General features: G+C 40.6%; 1 long non-coding RNA gene across 1 annotated transcript in view; it reads left to right on the forward strand.

Moving 5' to 3' along the window:
- LOC133266417 (uncharacterized) overlaps positions 1 to 3917 on the forward strand; it is a 158933-nt gene extending 155016 nt beyond the window's left edge. The window contains exon 3 of the long non-coding RNA XR_009742390.1: positions 2705 to 3917. This is a non-coding gene — a long non-coding RNA (uncharacterized LOC133266417). The remainder of the gene's footprint in view (positions 1 to 2704) is intronic.
- The last annotated feature ends 2083 nt before the right edge of the window (positions 3918 to 6000 follow it).

Genomic DNA, 6000 nt, shown 5'->3' on the forward strand with positions numbered 1-6000 from the left:
TCTCTTCAGAGCCTGCTTTTGCAGGAGCCCTGAGCATGCTGGTGGGTTTATAACATCCCCAAATGGAGGCTTAGGGTAAGGCCACCAGATTCCTCAGGAGGGGTCTGAATGCAGATAAAAGGTTGAGGCCCCAACACACCAGGTCACCTCACTTGTAAAAGATGATGAAGGAATCAGTAACATATGTAATTTACAGCATAGCAGTAATAGTGGAACTTTAGAGTGGCTTTCGATTATAGCCTTGAAAGTAATTTCTTTACCTTCTATATATTAAATATGCATAACACTTGCTACAGTACAGGGCTAGAGCAAGACAAGTGATGTGCATTAGATCCAGTACAGCAAACAAGTCTCAGTGTAATGTTGTCATCCATTTATTTTGGGTGCTTATGCTATATGTTAAGCTCCAATAGCCCAGATATGCTTGCCCCTCTTTCCATATATATTTCACGAGTTCACAAGCCATAACTCTTAATAATACCAGCAAATTCTTGAAAAAAAAAAAAAAGGCAGGTTCTTTTGTAAATATAAGCAACATCTGGTTGTGATTGGGGAGGAGATTGGTGTTGGAAGTCATTCTGAGAGGTTTATAATGCTTCTCCTAAAACTGTCTACAAAATCCCCTCCATCTTCTGCCCCAAGGCCTAAGAAAAATCTCTTTCTTTTCCCCTTTGATATCCTGACACTTTCTTTAAGGAAAGCTCTAGTAGGGAACAGTGCTTAAGATGCAAGGCAAAAGTTCTTATCTGTTGCCTCAAGCTATAGCTTTTACCTGCTTAACACCTGTAGTTTGATTGATAACACTTTACAAGACGTGATAAAGACAATTAATGCCATTAGCGATATTCACACAGTAGTAGTAATCTTTGCACAGAGTTACAAGTTCAGTCATTACCAACAGTAGTTTCTATTTTCTGCTGTTAAGCCAATTTATCGGGGTGTGCAAACTTCACTTTGGACATGCAGTCCCAGCACAACTATGACCAGGCACATTCTTGTTTCATGATTAGATCTGCATGAAAATTAAGAGGCAGTACCTCCACTTCCTTTATATTATGAAGTAGCTGTGGACAAACCTGTTGCTGTAATAATGTGAGATAGCAGTTGAGAGATTTTGTGCACAAGCTCAGTATGAAAAATAGTGTCATAGAATCACAGAATGGTTTGAGTTGGAAAGGACCTTAAGATCATCTACTTCCAACCCCCTGCCACCGGCAAGGCTGCCTTACCCTAGACCATGTGGCCCAAGTCTCTGTCCAACCTGGCCTTGAACCCTGCCAGGGATGGAGCATTTACCACCTTTTTAGGCAACGTGTTCCAACGCCTCACCACCCTCACAGTGAATAACTTCTTCCTTATACCCAACCTGAACTTCCCCTGTTTAAGTTTGAACACGTTACCCCTTGTCCTATCACTACAGTCCCTGATGAAGAGTTCCTCTTATTTCTTTCTGTGAGACTTTTCTCAGATGTGACGTACAGCTTGGTGAGATCCTGTGTGGTTTTGCACACCAGCCTTCAGACATCTTTGGGATATGACGGATATCTTGTCAATAGCACAACCCTGTACTTTGTTCTGCAGCTTTCTCACTTCACAGCCCCACATTTTCAGCACTGAAGGAATGCCATACTGGCACAGAGAATCTGGTTTTCCAGCTATCTAGCTTCTTGTGTGGTTACTGTTTGTTTTCACAAAATGAGTGCATGCTGCTCTGTAGTGCTGCAAATGAGTTTTCCCAGGTGCCAGGTAAAACATCAGAGAATCAAACTACTAAAAAAGAAGAATGAAAATGAGAAAGTAGGATCATATTAATGTCCTCTGGGGATGTACAGCCATACCAGCAAGAAAAGGAAATTTCAGCTCAGTGGGTCTGGGAGAGAAGAATAGGCTTGGCCTGCAGAACACCCAGAAGTCGAGGGCTATCACTTGGACTGCTGGTGTTTAAGGACAGTCCTGCCAGATAAGACTTAATAACATTTTACACCTGCCATCCTACAAAGCAAATCAGGGATTGGGATCAGAATCAGGTCCAGGTCCTCTGAGCTTGCCATGCTTGTCTCTTCTTTGATCTTCTTCCAAGGCAGCACCATAGTATCAAATCCCACTCCCAGAAAAGTCCCTGCAACCACAGTGGTTGTCTGTAGAAGGCTACCCCTCTCTGATCAGTTCCCAGGCAAAAGTTATTAATGAAACAAGTGTTCTTACTCATTCCAGGTGAAGTGGCAGGTACCAGCTATCTGGAGCTCTGCCCCAGGAAGCAGGCAGAGGTCTCCCTCCCATCACTCTTTTGCATCTCCAGTGGGGTACAAAGAGGGACAATGTTTGTAAAGCTCTTCCTGACTACCCATTCTGCGGGGAAGCGTTCTAAATTTCTGTATGTGTGTGCTATTTTTAACTATCAACATCAATGATCTTTGTAACTGACAGAAAGTGATGCCTTAAATACCTGTTCAAAAACCAACTTTATTATGATCTTCTCAGCAGGACAGTTGTGCTTTTTATTTCTTCACTTCCATTGCAGAGAGTTGCTAATTAAAGATGTCATGTAGACCCACACAGGAAGGAAAGAATTTCACAAAATATCCTGTTTCCCACCCGTTGGATGGGAATAGAGTGGGGGGAGAGAGAATGAATCAAAGGATGAGCGCAAGAATATAAAGTTAAAACTGCAATAACGACAATAAGGGTTTGTTCTTTTCCACAGGAGCCTGTCCAAAGAAAGGATTCCTGATGGGACATTTCCTGTTCACATTGCTGTCTTTCTCATGAGAATCCAGTCTGAGATCCTGTGCCTCCTTGTGGACTCTGACAGATGGTGGCATCCAACTGGACCCTGACTGAGCAAACAGCCAATGACGTGAGACAGTACTGGTGCTGCTGGAGTGTGAGGCATAATCCACAGCTAGCACTCATGGTACAAGAACTGCAGCAAGAATAAAAATACTTGCATAATTGCTTGTGGCTACGCCAAATGAAAATAATGCAATTGATCTCAAGAATGCAAAGACACTTCAAGAGCTTGATTCCATTTTGGCTAATGCATGTTAAATTATACATGTGGGGTCTGTACCTATGGAAAGATTTCCTGAGAAGTGTTAAGCATATCTGATGTTTATAAAGAATGTTTGAGAATAATTGAAAGATATTTAGTGCTCTCTACCGCTGCACTTGGAATAGCTGTTCTGCCAAGGGTGCTCTTGGCCTAAACTCCTATTCCCATCCATCTTGAGTGAAGAACCCTGTATGAGAAGGTGGATATTGTTAATGATTTTAAATACAAAAAGATCCTCCAAAATTTAGGAAAGATGGATTTCCCTACTCAATAGGAGTCAATTTCCAGGTAGTTGTAGAGAAATAGCCTATAAGCCATTGAGGGGACAAAAAAAATTCCTTTTTCTCCCAAGCAAAATGACCATTTTTTGGAAGTACCTTTTATTCCTGATAAGTTGGCAGAAGCTTTACAGGGAATTGATAAGAGAATGGCAGTACTGTCCTTCAGACTAAGGAATTTGGTACTCTTGTTCGGTGACGGTAATGCCTGCCTGGCTGAGTGCAGCCACTGAAGCCTCTTAGTGCCACATGAATAAATTCAAAGCCTGGTAGGGAGCACAAGGCTGTGTTCTTTCAGAGAAAGCTCTAGAGACAATCTCAGAATGTTTCTTGTGAAATTGAATGTATGCTTGAATTCCTGCTACTGTTAAACTGATACCCATTTCCCTACATTTCATGAAAGACTTTATGTGTTACTAATCTTAGTTGATCCCATTATTAGGTAACAAATGCATATGGTGGAAAATTGCCAGAGACTGGAGTTTCACAAGCATCATCACATGCTGGGGTTTCCAGTTTTGTCCCTAATGACAATGGCCAGAAAGCTGTCGCCTTTGCAGAAGCAGAGACTTGGCCATGTACTTTTACAACAGGTGTGAGTTTGGGGTTTTTTAAGACACATACAAATACAAAAATCAAAATACTCAAAGGCAATGTAGAACATAACTTCTTACAATTTTCTGCATTTCTGAGGTGATTTGATATACTCATTACACAATGGCAGCAACATAGGCAAGCAGGTTAAAATACATTCAAAAGCTCTCTATTACATCTCAAAAAATCACCACGGGAAAACTAACAGTTTGTTTGGAAATGGGTAGAGGTAACTCAGAACAAATTTTTCTTATTCCATTGGAAATGGGTAGAGGTAACTCAGAACAAATTTTTCTTATTCCAGAATCACTCTCCGGCCACTTGTTCAGGACAGTTGTTCAGCAATAGCTGCAGAACAGCTGTACTAAGATAATACCCCTAGAGGTAAACCTGCCACTGGACAGATGAATATTTTTTTTTGATTTCCATATTGTTGGCTAAAACCAGATGGAATATCATACAGTTACATCATATCTGAATATCGTACAGTTGCTCATCATATCTGTGAGTCTCCCATCGCAATCAAGATCTCAAAATGCAAGAGAAGATGCCTGTAGGTTGTGAGAGGTGAGAGCCAGCATTACTAAAGAGAAGTCCTTGTGACTCTGTACTTCACAGTGACAAAATTCACACTTATGCTCCCATACTCATGTATTTTCAGTTCCAAATCCTACTCAGGAAATGTGGTTTAATTTGTGCTTGTTGTTTCTTTCCTAATGACCAATTGTTACTTTTTCACCTGAAATCACTGTTTATATCATTCACTAGTTTATCACCAAGAACACCTGCGTGGGAACTGAAGGTGATAAGGAAATTTTCAATACATCACTGTTTCCTATTAGCAAGGTGTAAGCATGTATAGAAGTCACTATCTGTCTCCTATTTAAGTAAGATAAGGGAATTATAAAATGGGGTGTGTTCTACCTATAGTCAATATGTAAAATCCCACCTGAAGAGATAAACATTTGGAAACTGTAAATTAAATGTAAAACCAATGTCCCAAAAGTGTTTACTAAGGGATTATATCATGCATTTGTGTTCCAGAGCAAATCTTGTTTTATTTTCTTTTTTTTCTATAACCATTATTAATGGCCATACCACAGTGAGGTATTCACTTAACATCACACTTCTTAGGAATTGTGGTTGGGCAGCTTCTGGGTTTTATGCCAGATTAGTGCTTGCAAGGTTGTATGGTTGAATACAAATGTAGGGAGAATCCAAAATATAATAAAGTGGTTCTGGCCAAACGAATCCTGAGTTAACATGAGGGTCATCTTTGTGACTTTACTGCAAGCAGAGTGGAAAGGGGACTTGCCCATTGAAAATACTCATTTGAAAACATCCTGTGCTGAAGATAATACAACTGAGAGGAAGGATGGACTTAATAACAGCACTGGCCTGGGAATCAGGATACCTGTCATGAATTTTCTCAGCTTTTTCTTTCCCTCAGAGATAAAGAGTGCCTAAATAGTACTCAATTCAGTAGCCTCAACTGTTTTGTGAATCTGAAAAGTGTTACGTTCGTAGACACGCTGCTGTCTAACCTGAGGCATTTTCCTACCCCCATATTTTGATATTTTGATTGCAGATATGTAGTCTGACTTTTGAATCTGTTGAATTCCTAGAGCATCTTGCCACTCTTTGAAGAGTTGGTTCTGCTATCTTACTTTCTTGATGCTTCTCAAAATCCACTTTTCCCCTACACACAAGACAAGGCTTCTTAATGGTATAACACAGACCTCCTAGTATGCTACCCCATCACTAGCTGACTTGGAAGACCTCGCCAGTCTTGCTTTGCATGGGTCAAAATTTATCACTGCAATATGTTTCTTGACAGAGACTATACAGAAGTCATGTTTCCTGGGACACAAGAGACTTTTTTCTAGCTTGGAGAAGTTGACTCTGGTTCACTGATCAGTCCTATGTCAAAAAAAAAACCACTTGTTCTGATGCTTTTTGGGAGTCTTCTCATAGCTCCCTTTGTTTCCAGTGTAAGCTACTATCCTCTGGTACCCAAACAGACAAGTCCTTCTGGGTGAGTTTAGATCTCTCTGCCCATGTAAGGCAGCTTCCATT

This window comes from Pezoporus flaviventris, unplaced genomic scaffold (genome assembly GCF_033815535.1).
Source record: "Pezoporus flaviventris isolate CSIRO_AGI_PZ_B2104156 unplaced genomic scaffold, CSIRO_AGI_Pfla_v1 ptg000007l, whole genome shotgun sequence".
NCBI classification, from domain to species: Eukaryota; Metazoa; Chordata; class Aves; order Psittaciformes; family Psittacidae; genus Pezoporus; species Pezoporus flaviventris.